At 37.1% G+C, this 14,026-nt stretch overlaps 1 pseudogene; it reads left to right on the top strand.

The window, feature by feature from the left end:
• Positions 1–894: 894 nt before the first annotated feature.
• On the top strand, positions 895–11,870 carry LOC107915670 (LRR receptor-like serine/threonine-protein kinase IOS1; annotated as a pseudogene).
• The last annotated feature ends 2,156 nt before the right edge of the window (positions 11,871–14,026 follow it).

Here is a 14,026-nt window from a genome sequence, read left to right as displayed (position 1 = left end):
TGAACTCGGTTGGGCTTTTCTCAAAGTTGAATGACAAAACCCTAACATGAAAACAATAACTTCTATTGAAGGTCCGAGCAGAGACGAATCTAGGGAGGCTGGTAGGGGCCCGACCCCCCCGAAAATGGAAAATTACTATTTAGGCCCTTTAAAAAATTTTAAAAATTTAAATTAGTGAAGTTAACACTGTACTTTGGTCCCCTAAAATTATGAAAATTTAATTTAATCTTTTAAAAATTATAAAAATATAAATTATAAAAAATTAAAATTTTATTCGGCCCTAAAAATGGTTCTAATTTCGGCCCTGACTCCAACCTCTTCACACTTACAAATATGGAATAAAAGTTTTTTTTTCTTCAGTCTAGGAACTACTAATATTTAACTACATTCTTTTTCCGAAATATTTCTCCAAGTTGTTAAAGATTTGTACCATAAAATGATTTGTATTTAACTGCAATCCAATGTCATGTTTCAACCAGGTCATCATTTATTTAAAACAATTTTCAAACTATGTATTTTATTACATTATAAATGTGTATAAAATAGGTTATGTTTAAGTAAATTTTGAGCAGTAAATTAGTTTGATATTAATTTAGTTATGAAATTATCAAAATATATTTAATTTTTTATAAAAAAAATTATTTACTTTAAAAATAATTAATTTTTTTATTTTTTTATAATTTTATATAATATTCAAACAAAACAATTAAAAACGGAACTTTAAAAAAAATGATTCAGGAATCAAACATATAACCAATAATTCATATAAAAAAATTTCCACATAATCATTTATAATATATTTTTAATATAAAATATCTTCAAACTATCTTACCAAATCTATCTTAAGTTATAAAACCACTATTGATTCCACATTCTGTCAGGAATTTGTATGTAATGGATATTGATATCCTCCTTGTGCTTAGCAGCTTTGCTCTAGCACTAGTTACTATTCATGCTCAAAATCAATCAGGTCTGGTTATCTAAATCTTCTATAACAATATATATATATATATGTAATAACTAACCAACTCCATATGTTTCTTTCTCAGGGTTCATTAGCTTAGACTGTGGATCACCAGAAGATACAAGCTACAGGCATAAACTATACTTTCGATGAGGCGGAGTAAGTGGGAGGGTATTGCCTGAATTCACAACAAATGTGCAACAGCAGGTAGTTTACCTTAGAAGCTTTCCTGAAGGTGAAAGAAACTGTTACAACCTAACACTCAAAAAGGGAGATAGGTACCTTATTAGAGCAACTTTCATGTACGGAAACTACGACCAAAGGAATGACCTTCCCCAGTTTGATTTGTATTTGGGACCTTCTTTATGGGATAAGGTGATATTACCAAATGCGGCTTTGTTGGAAACGTGATGGGCCGAAAATTTACTTTTTATTACACACTCAATATATTACAATACGAAGATTACAAATATTTTCTCAATGACTAGATAGTCTAGCTGCTGCTAGATTTTAACTCACTCAAGGTTTGCTAACCTTCTCACTCTCACTCACGTTGCTTCTCTTATTTCTTTTTTCTTCTCATTTTTCTTCATTACAACACAAGTTCAAGCCTCTATTTATAGGCTGATAAAGTGACAACAAATGTGGCTATTAATCCACTTAATTTCCAGCCACAAAACATCTCAATAATGGAGCACTTTGTATGGCTAAAATTTCAGCACTTTGCATGGCACAAAATTGCTCCACGTCTCATGCTTCTAGATTATGCTTGGAGTGGGTTTGATTTCTAACACTCCCCCTCAAACCCAACTTTCATACCGAGCTTCTCTTTGAATTTGTTGAATGTCTCCACTTTCAACGGCTTTGTGAAAATATCTGCCAGTTGATCTTCTGTCCTGCAATGGACCAACTCCACGTTTTTGTTTTTCACTTGCTCTCGGATAAAATGATACTTCGCATCGATGTGCTTGCTTCGGCTGTGCGACACCGGATTCTTGGCAAGTGATATAGCGGATTTGTTGTCAACGTAGATGGTAATTGGACCTTCATTTGAAACACCTATTTCTCCCAAAATATTCTTCAACCACATTGCTTGGCATGTACAAGTTGCTGCGGCCATATACTCTGCTTCACATGTTGAGAGAGCAATTGTTTGTTGCTTCTTTGACGACCATGAAAAAACTGCGGAACTGATGTGGAATGCATATCCGGAAGTGCTTTTCCGATCATCCAAGTCTCCCCCATAATCGCTATCTGAGTAGCCAACTAATTTTGAATCTTGTGAGTGGGTATAGAATAAACCATGGTTCATCGTACCTTTGATATATCTCAAAATTCTTTTTGCGGCAATTAAGTGGTCTTGCTTCGGCTTCTCCATGAATCTGCTCACCAATCCTACTGCATATGTAATATCTGGTCGTGTGATTGTCAAATACCTTAAACTTCCAACGAGACTTTTAAACAACGTCGGATTTATCGACTCCCTTGTCGAATCAACACTTAGCTTCATCCCTGGATCAGCTGGCGTGACTACTGGCTTGCAATCCTTCATTTTGAACTTGTTCAAAATCTGCTCCGCATACTTCTTTTGAGAGACAAAAATTCCATCTTGCATTTGTTTCACCTCGACTCCAAGAAAGTATGACATCTCACCGATATCTGTCATTTCAAATTCTTTAGTCATAGCTTTCTTGAAATCATCAGACATACCTGGATTGTTTCCGGTGAAGATCATGTCATCCACATATAGGCATACGATCATGATATCTCCATATCCATTCTTCTTTGTGTACAGGGTGTGCTCGTGCGGGCTTTTGATGAATCCATTTCTTCGGAAGTACTCGTCGATCCTTGTGTTCCATGCTCTTGGGGCTTGCTTCAATCCATACAAAGCTTTCTTCAATCGGTAGACTTTGTCCTCCTTTCCTTGTATGCTATATCCAGGTGGTTGTTCTATGTAGACTTCCTCCTCCAAGTAGCCATTCAGGAATGCAGACTTGACGTCCATCTGATAGATTTTCCATTTGTATTGTGCTGCGACCGCTATGAGAAGCCTAATTGTGTCTATTCTTGCGACTGGAGCAAATATTTCATCATAGTCCACTCCTTGTCTTTGCTTGTAGCCTTTGGCGACTAGTCTTGCCTTGTATTTCTCTACTTTTCCTTCTTTGTTGGTCTTCGTCTTGTACACCCACTTGACACCAATCGGGCTATGTCCTTCTGGCAGACTTGTTAGCTCCCACGTGTCATTCCTTCTTATTGCAGCAATCTCCTCGTCCATGGCCTTCTTCCATTTATTGTCTTCAATTGCTTCTTCGTATGTCACTGGATCACATTCTGTCATTAGACAGAATAGTGAATAATCGAACTGCGTCTCTACAGGTTCCGTAGAATTGTAGATGTCGTTGAGACTCCGTGTTCTTGTGGGTGCTTCATCTGAGCTGCTGCTTCCGCTGCTGCTGGTTGGTGACGAAGGGGCTGTTGTACCAGGACTTTGATCATCGCCTTGTTCTTCTTGGTTGATGACATCATTGTCGTCTTCGTTGAAAAATAATCCTTCCACTTTCTTTTCTTCTTCACTCCATCTCCAGTAATCCGCTTCATCGAACTCGACATCTCTTGAGATAATCAATTTCTTAGTAAGAGGATTATAAAGTCTGTAGGCCTTACTTCTTTTGTCATAGCCTATAAAGATACACTTCTCTCCTCTATCGTCAAGCTTTTTCCTCTGTTGCTCAGGAACGTGTGCATATGCAATGCATCCAAAAATTTTGAGGTGTCCAACTCTTGGCTTGTGATCGCTCCATGCTTCTTCTGGTGTCTTGTGTCTTACACTTTTTGTTGGACATTGATTCAACAGATAAACTGCGCATTCAACGGCTTCAGCCCAGAAAGTTCTCGGAATGTGTTTACCTTTTATCATGCTTCTTGCCATATCCAGAATTGTCCGATTCTTCCTTTCTGCAACTCCGTTTTGTTGTGGAGTGCGTCTGGCTGTTAACTGATGAATGATTCCATGATCCTTGCAGAAACTTTCATAAAGCTTTGCAGTATACTCGCCTCCTCTATCGGATCTGAGTATCTTCAAATATCGACCACTCTGTTTTTCCACCATTGCTTTGAACTCCTTGAATTTTTCTAGGGCTTCTGATTTTGCTTTGAGAAAATAAACTCAACATTTTCTGCTATAATCATCAATAAAAGTTAGGTAGTACCTGTTTCCACCGAGTGATTCAATGTCGTACGGACCAGATATGTCGGTGTGTACAATTTCCAATGGTCTTCTAGCTCTTCGAGATTTTCCTACTTCAAATTTCTGCCTATGCTGCTTTCCTTTGACACAGGCTTCACACAGTTGATCTGGATGATTAATACTTGGTAATCCATTCACCATATTTGTCTTCGACAACAGCTTCAAGCCAGAAAATCCGAGATGTCCGTACCTTAAGTGCCACAACCATGATTCATTCTTCAGATCCGTCTTCATGCATTTTACTTCTCCAGACTCGATGTCGAGGGTGAAAAGATGATTTCGCGTCATATCAACTCGAACAACTAATTCTCCACTTTTGTTCCTGATGGCGAGTGAGCGGTCTTTCATATGAACTTCATATCCTTTTTCTAGGAGTTGACCAAGACTGATCAGGTTGCTCTTCAAAGCTGGTACGTAGTAAACGTCTGAGATGTACTTCTTCTCTCCATTCCTTTGTGTTATAACAACCTTGCCTTTTCCTTTGATTTCTGCATGTGAGTTGTCTCCAAAAGTTATTTGTCCATGAACTGTTTCATCTAATTCTGTGAACAGCTCCTTTCTTCCACACATGTGGTTGCTTGCACCGTTGTCGAGATACCACACACTTCTCTTGCGATCTTCATTTTCTCCGTAAGTGAGAAAGACATTTGATTCCACTTTTTCGTTGCCTTCTGCTGCGACTGCTACATGGTTTCTTTCATCCACTTTGTGTGTTGATCTGCACTCGTAACTGAAATGTCCATACTTGTTACAGTTGTAGCATTGTACCTGAGATTTATTTTCTTGAAATCTGCCTCGGCCACGACCTCTAGATCCACGTCCACGGTTGGATGTTTGATAATCTTTATTTTCTTGATATCTCCCATATGATTGATTTCCACGTCCTCGTGATCCTCTTCCTCCTCTGTTTCCACCACGGTATCCTCCACGGTATCCTCTGCGGTTTCCTCTTCCTTGGCTAAAGTTATTACTTGTTTCTCCGTCGTCGACGGACAACTTGCTATGCAAGGCTTGATCAAGATTTTCACTATCTTCATTTAGCTTCATCTTTTGCTCATGGGCTTGCAGAGAACCCACAAGTTCTTCGAGCGACATCTTTGACAAATCTTTTGATTCTTCGATGGCAACGACTACGTACTCGAATTTGCGTGTGAGTGACCGTAGAATTTTCTCCATCACTCTTACCTCGTCAAGAGTTTCTCCATTTCGTTTCATTTCATTTACCACCGATTTTACATGATTGGCATAGTCATCGATATTCTCGGAGCTCTTCATTTTTAACATTTCAAATTCAGCTCTAAGTGACTGAAGGCGTACCTTTTTAGCTTTTTCTACACCTTGAAATGATTTTTGCAAAATCTCCCATGCATTCTTCGCGTTCTTCACATCTGATATTTTCTCGAAGGTTGATTCATCCATACCTTGAAAGATACTATTCAAGGCCTTTTGATCCTTCTTTCGTGCTTCTCGTAACGCCTTCTTAGCGTCATTTGATAAAGCTGCTTCTGTAGCGGCATCTCCGGGCTCGATGTATCCTTTTTCAACGATCTCCCAACAATCTTGCGAACCGAGCAAAGCCTTCATTCGAATGCTCCAATTTCCATAATTTGTCTTCGTCAATTGTGGAACTTGTAGCTGAATTACGTCGCCCATATCGACTTGTTAGATGAACACCAAAGGTACTCCGAACTGGACACGAACCGGACACGAACCGAACTCCGAACCAAGCTCCGAACCGTAGCTCTGTTGCCACTTGTTGGAAACGTGATGGGCCGAAAATTTACTTTTTATTACACACTCAATATATTACAATACGAAGATTACAAATATTTTCTCAATGACTAGATAGTCTAGCTGCTGCTAGATTTTAACTCACTCAAGGTTTGCTAACCTTCTCACTCTCACTCACGTTGCTTCTCTTATTTCTTTTTTCTTCTCATTTTTCTTCATTACAACACAAGTTCAAGCCTCTATTTATAGGCTGATAAAGTGACAACAAATGTGGCTATTAATCCACTTAATTTCCAGCCACAAAACATCTCAATAATGGAGCACTTTGTATGGCTAAAATTTCAGCACTTTGCATGGCACAAAATTGCTCCACGTCTCATGCTTCTAGATTATGCTTGGAGTGGGTTTGATTTCTAACAGGCTTTTGGTATGGTCCGAGAAGTGATTCATGTTCTCCAATCCAATTATTTGCATATATGTCTTGTGAACTGGGAAAGGCACACCATTCATATCTTCCTTGGAGTTGAGGCTTTTGAAAAACACCACTTACACCGCTGGTTAAATGGCGCTCCTTCGAAGACTCGATGTTTGTTCAACAAGTAGAACAATATTCAGGTAAGCATTTTCAAAACTGTAAGAAACTAAACTTTTATTAATGTTCCTTTCTCATATACTTGGTGAATAATGGTTCAGGTTTCCCCAAGATATATATGATCGTGCTTGGTGGCCTTACCAAGAAACTGATTGGACACAAATAACCACCTCATCCAAAATTGAAACAGGAAATGGTTACCAACCACCATTGCGTGTCATGAGAAGTGCCTGCATACCCGCAAATGCTAGTCTGCCGTTGAGTTTCCCCATTAACAGCACGGTTCCAGATGTTCGATATTATGTATACGTGCACTTTGCTGAAATACAAGAGCTTGAAGCTAATCAGTCCCGACTCCCGAGAGTTCAATAACTATACCAATGGAAGCTACTACGCCGGACCTTATAGTCCCACGAATTTATTTGTGGACACTCTTTACAGCCCAGCAGCCCTCGATGCTGGTCAGATTTATTTAGAGAGGACGGCAAACTCAACCCTTCCACCTATTTTCAATGCCATTGAGTTGTATACGGTAAAAGAATTCCTACAGTTGCAGACAGTTTATAGAGATGATATATTTTCTAAAACTTGAATCATATATGCATGACAGTTGGTCTAACTCCAATTATTGTATGCAACGCAGTTGACGCTATTTTGAATATAAAATCCATGTATGGATTGAAGAGAAACTGGAAGGGAATCCATGCACCCCTCGAGATTTCTTGTGGGAAAGACTTAATTGCACCTATGAACATAATAGTTCACCTAGAATTATATCCTTGTAAGCATGACTCACCTTTTGGTCAAGTTGGTGAAATGGAAAAAAAGTTTCAATTGATCCCTTCATATTTTTGTTAATGAAACTGTTTACCATGAATTCAGGAACTTATCCTCAAGCGGGTTGACAGGAGGGATACCTCCTTACATACAAAATCTATCCCAATTACAATATCTGTAAGCATCCACTTGAATTGCGACATTTGCGTAGCGATTGAAATGGAGGCTAAACTAGGTTTTGTCGAAATACCAGTGACTTGTCAAACAATAGTTTGACTGGACCAGTGCCTGAGTTTCTATCCAAATTGCAATCCTTGACAATACTGTACGTTACTTGAGATTAGAAATTTAGTAATATTTTTGTTGTTGTTTTATAAGTGGTCAGTGGAGAATAACTGTTGTTGTTTACAGAAACCTAAACGATAACAGTCTTAATGGCTCAGTGCCAGCAGAACTGGTAGAAAAGTCCAAGAATGGTTTGACATTAAGGTATGCTTTAGGTTTATATGTTTTCCCTATATATATATTATTTGTGAATCACAATTCCCTTCATTTTCTCTTACCTGCTACACCATCAGTCTCACTTTTTTAGTAACTTTATGATCAACGTTTGTCACTCTAACTTTATGCAGCATAGTAATTTTAAACAGTTGTATTCCAAGTCTTATACTCTTTTTTTTTTTGTATTGAATTGATTGAAGTGTTGAAGGAAATCCAAATCTTTGTGCAAAGGCTTCATGTATAAAGAAGAAGAACAACAAGACTGTCGTACCCCTAGTAGCATCAGTTGTTTCATTTGCTGTCCTTCTAACTGTAGTGGCTATCTTATGGAGGGTTAATAGGAGAAAATCACTCGGTACGAATCAATGACTAATATCACTAACTTCGGTGAATTTACTTGGTATGTATTTGCTAATTGCATCTGTTATAATTTTCTCAGTCGGAAAGATGGATGTTGACTACAGAAATGCATACCAGTCAATAGAATAAAAAAATAAGCTGTTCAAATACTCTGAGGTTCAAAGGATGACAAATAACTTCCAGAGAGTTCTTGGAAAAGGAGTATTTGGAACAGTTTTCCATGGATGTTTCAATGACACTCAAGTGGCAGTCAAGATGCTTTCTGAATCATCAGCTCAAGGGTACAAGCAGTTTCATGCAGAGGTATATTAAACAACCTCTCAGTCTCACCCCCTACAACAGTTTTACCGCATTCATATGTATCAAACTAATCCATACATATGGGGCTTACAGGTTGAACTTCTCTTGAGAGTTCATCATAGAAATTTGACACCACTTATAGGGTATTGTGATGATGGCTCCAATCCTGGACTAGTTTATGAGTTCATGCCCAAAGGAAATTTAGCCGAGCACCTATCAGGTTTGAGTGCACGGTTCTTCACCCAGCAGGAACTTGTTACTTTTGATGCTATTAAAAATAAGGTGCTCCTACATGAATATCTCTTTGTGGATGCAGGAAACAGTAGCAATATTTTGACTTGGGAACAAAGACTAAGAAGAGCATTGGAGGCAGCCCAAGGTAAGCATGCATTTGCCTAATATATTACTACTACGTCATTTTACATCTCTTGCCATTTGTATTTGTTAGAGTTGTATGACTAAATTCTAAGAGATTACTTGCAAGTCAAGTTAAACAAAATATATTTTCTTTCTAAAAGATTTAGTATTTATTAGTATAATATATTTAGCATTTATTAGCATAGTTTATTTGACTTACTAATTTAGCCTATAAATAGGTTCTTTTACAACCTTAGAAAATACATTCATTAGAGATTAGAACTCATAACACATTTAGAGAATTTTGTGTTTACGTTTTGAGGGTTCTTTGTTTTCGAGTTTCCGGGGTTTAGTTTTTATCTCCATCTTTTGTACTCTTCGTTCTTTTGCCATTATAGTAAAATTATCTTTGCCCATGATTTTTTTATCCTCTTTGGAGGAGTTTTTCCACGTTAAATTTGTGTGTTCAATTTCTTAATTTATTCCGCTATTTTTGTTTACCTGTTGCTTAATCGGGTCAATCTTAACAAGTGGTATCAAAGCTAACTCAATTTTCATAGATCAGCCCGTTCAAAGATGGTAGCAACAAGGTTTGAAATTGAGAAGTTCGATGGTGAGACAAATTTCAATCTGTGGAAAGTTTGGATGATGGCAATTCTAGTTCAAACCGGATTGAAAAAGGTTGTTACTGAGAAAAATCTTAAGAATCTAAATCAAACAGAATGGGAAGAACTTGATGAAAATGCATTGTCTGCAATCCAATTGTGCCTCGCGAATACGATATTGCAGGAGAAGACCTCATCTGCCTTGTGAAAAATGTTAGAAACTCTTTATGCGACTAAGTCTCTGGCTAACCGTTTAGTGTTGAAACAACGTCTATTTACGTTTCGCATGAACGAAGGTGGGCTTCTTAGAGATCACATCAATCAATTCATTACTCTTTTAAATGATTTAAAGAGCGTTGAGGTTCATATTGACGATAAAGATCAGACTATGCTATTATTGTGCTCTTTACCCCCTTCATACAAGTCTTTCAAGGAGACTCTGATTTATGGCAAAGACAAACTCTTGTTCGAAGATGTGAAGGGTCATTTGTTGAATAGAGACAAACTCGACAATGAGTTTGATTTGGATAACAAGGCAGATAGGCAAGCTTCCGTTTTGGTAGCATCAAAGAAACGAGACAAAAGGTGTCGCTATTGTAAGAAGTTAGGTCACGTCAAAGCAGATTGTTATAAACTGCGAAATAAAAGAGCTGTTGAGAGTAACGAGGAAGATGTAGCTGGTGCTAATTTGATCGATGCGGTGATGATTTCTTGTTAGTGTCAATGAGCGATAACTCTAAGTTCACGTCCGAGTGGATCTTAGATTCGGGATGTTCTTTCCACATGTGTCCCAATAGAGAATGGTTCTCCACATACAGTTCGGTTGAAGGTGGAGTTGTATGCATGGGAAACGATTCATCTAGTAAGGTAATTGGTATTGGTACTGTTAAAATTAGGATACACAATGGGATGATTAGGACACTCTCAGATGTTAGGTATGTACCTGATTTAAGAAAGAATCTCATCTCATTGAGTATTTTAAACTTGAAAGGATGCATAATCAACATCGATTCGAGTGACATTAAAGTATCTCATGGAGCTCTCGTTTTGTTAAAAGGTAAAAGAACTGACAGTCTTTATATTCTGGAAGGTTCTACAGTGACCGGCGAAATCGGACGTCCCTCGTCCGTTACGGAGTCGAAGTCAACTCGTTTGGAATGGAGGCAACTTGGTCATAGGAGGGAAAAATGTATGACCGTTTCGTTGAAGAGAGGTTCTCTTTTGGATGTAGGTTTTGAAAAGTTAGGGCACTGTGTTTGTAAAAATCAGACCCGAGTTAGTTTTGATTTGGCAATACACAAGTCGAAGGCTAGAAGTCTTCCAGCTTCTAAGCACAGATTCGACTTGGTTAATTCCCTACATAGTTCAAGATAGGCACATGGTGGGCTTTGGCAAAGATGGCGTTGTAAGAATTCATGTCAAGGTGGAGATTGTTAGAGTTGTGTGACCCAAATTCTAAGAGATTGCTTGCAAGTTAAGTTAAACAAAATATATTTTCTTTCTAAAAGATTTAATATTTATTAATATAATAAATTTAGCATTTATTAGCATAGTTTATTTGACTTACTAATTTTGCCTATAAATAGGTTCTTTTACAACCTAAGAAAATACACGCATTAGAGATTAGAACTCATAACACATTTAAAGAATTTTGTGTTTACATTTTGAGGGTTCTTTATTTTCAGTTTTCAGGATTTAGTTTTTATCTTCATATTTTGTCTGTGGTTTTTTATCCTCTTTGGAAAGGTTTTTCTACGTTAAATTTGTGTGTTCAATTTCTTAATTTATTCTGCTATTTTTTTATTTGTTGCTTAATCGGGTCGGTCCGAATAGTATTGTAGTCTGTAATTGATCGAATGAACAACGAAATTGAAATTGTAGGATTGGAGTATTTACACAATGGTTGCAGACCACCAATAATCCATAGAGATGTGAAGTGTACTAACATCTTGTTAACTGAGAACTTGCAAGCCAAACTAATCTGATTTTGGGCTCTCAAAAATTTTTCCAACCGAAAGTTCTCAAATTCATGTTTCAACAGTTGTTGCTGGTACCCTTGGATATCTTGATCCAAAGTAAGCTCATCTAATCTTGGCCCAGTCTTTATGTCTCAACCCATTGGTAAACTGAAAAGATTGTGTGTTGCTAACTGAAATTTGATATTTTGGGTTTTAGAGGTATACTGTATCAAACAGGTTAACGGAGAAAAGTGATGTATACAACTTTGGTATGGTTCTGTTGGAGATCATTAAAAGCCGACCAATGATTGATAGAACAAGCAGAGTTGAGGCTACTCATATAAAACAATGGGTGGATTTCATGTTGTCCAATGGAGGTATCAAAAACATAGTTGATTCAAGATTACAAGGAGATTTTGACACCAATTCCGTGTGGAAAGCTGTCGAAATAGCAATGGCTTGTGTATCTTGAGCTTCCATAAAACGGCCAACCAAGAACTTTGTAGTCGTGGAATTAGCGGAGTGTTTGTCGTCCGCGACTGATACAATGACCGAAAGAGGCGATGAAGATGAACCACGAGAATCAATTGAGAAGATGACTGTCAACTTTGGCTTTGATACAAGTCCACTCGCAAGATGAGTTAGGGAAAATTCTATAAGCAATTCCACTGATTTTTCATTTCAACAGTTTTCATGCGTAGGTTCCAAGGGTTACCAAAAAAATCTTGATACTATTACTATTAATAAAAGGCAATCAGACTATATGTGAAAATAAGGTATAATGTACGATAAATATATTAATCTAAATCTATATATATTAGCAATAAGAACAAACAAAATTAAAAATTTGTCATCTTATAATGTCTTGCTTTTCTAGCACGCCTCTACCTGTTGGTTTCTAGTAGGTTCTTGTTTTAGGTTTTTTTTTTTGTTTTTTTGGTTTTTCGGTAGGGATTGGCGGCACTATTTTGTTTTTCTTTTAGTGACTTTTTGTTTTCATTTGTTTTGGTGAATTTAGTAAATTTCGTTAGTATGAAGAAAGAGTTAGCGAATTTGTCTTTAGATGGTGAGGAAAACGAGATTTTGCAAGCAAGAATGGATCCTGATTCAGAGACGGAGAGGGGGAGTTTTGTCTGGTTGGTTGTTTTTTAACGACTAGTGTTATTCACTTCCCAGCAATGAGAAGCACGGTGGCCAATCTATGGCATCCGATTGAAAGGGTTCAGATCTTGGAGTTAGGGGAAAAGCGGTTTTTATTCAAATTATTTCATACGATGGATTTCGAAAGGGTGATTAAAGGATCATCGTGGACTTTTAATAACCATCTTTTATTGTTACATTGATTAACGAGGGGTGAAGATCCATTGAAAGTATCGCTTGTTTATGCGAATTTTTGGGTTCAAATTCATGGAGTGTCGATCGGTTTCTTTAATGGGGTTTTGACGAGGCAATTAGGGGATTTTCTCACGAAATATATGGAATATGATAGTATGAATCTTGATAGGGGCTATAATCATATTTACGAGTAAGGGCGGTCTTAGATGTTCGACGTCCATTGAAAAGGAAGAAGAATATGTTGTTTTCTTTCGGGATTTGCTCCTATGTTAGCTTTAAATGTAACACCCTAACCCATATCCGTCACCGGAACAGTGTTATGGAGTATTACCGAAATAAACAAATTAAATACAGTCATTTCATATTATTATTTAACATTCATGTCAGATATTATTCATAAAGCCCCTTATGAGAGCCCTCGAGGCTCAAGTTTCACTTTAGAATCGAATCGGGACTAAATCGGAAACTCAGAGAATTTTTCGCGAAATTTCAAAATTTTCCAAGGTGTAGAGGACACACGCCCATGTGGTCAGGCCGTGTGTGTAATAGCCCGATTTTAGGCTTAGTCGGAACAGTGGAAATGTAATGGCTTGAATTTTCAGAGGTGTCGGAACGGTGATTCGAGATCACTAAATTCGACAAATGGGTAGAAAATATTATTAATTTAGCAAGTATAAGTTAAATATGAAGTTAGGAAAATTTTTGAAATAGTGAATAGTGCACTAGAAATAAATATTAAAATAATTAGAATCGAAATGAGGTATCAAGACCTCGGGGATTTTAAACTGAGCCATAAATATTTTTATAAATATTTATGGAGTGTTAAAAAGTTAGTATTAAAGTTTCGTTAAGAAATTTTAAAGTTCCGATAATTAATTGAACAAAAAGGACTAAATTGTAACAAATGCAAAATTTTGGGAAATGATTAAATAGCTTAAATGATAAAAGGAAGAGGGCTTAAAAGAAAATAGACCCAAGGTCTATTTGGGCTGGACGGCAGAGGCATGAAATCAGCAAGAAAGTAAGGAGAATTAAGGGCAAAATTGGAAAATTGCAAAATTTGCTTAATAAAGTTAGGACCCAAGTGGAATTATCTAGATTTCTCTTCATTTTTCTGAATTCTCATCAGCTAAAACACCATGGAAGGGCTTCTTCAAGCTGGTTCTTCATATTTTTATTACAAGTAAGTTCAATTCTTGACTATTTCTTGAAATTTTTGTATTTTTATGACTTTTACAACTAGGCCCACTTGTTAAATCCATTAGTTTTTGATTTTATGAAAGAAGTTGAAAG

Source organism: Gossypium hirsutum, chromosome D10 (genome assembly GCF_007990345.1).
Source record: "Gossypium hirsutum isolate 1008001.06 chromosome D10, Gossypium_hirsutum_v2.1, whole genome shotgun sequence".
NCBI lineage: Eukaryota > Viridiplantae > Streptophyta > Magnoliopsida > Malvales > Malvaceae > Gossypium > Gossypium hirsutum.
This window is presented reverse-complemented; position numbering and strand designations above follow the sequence as displayed.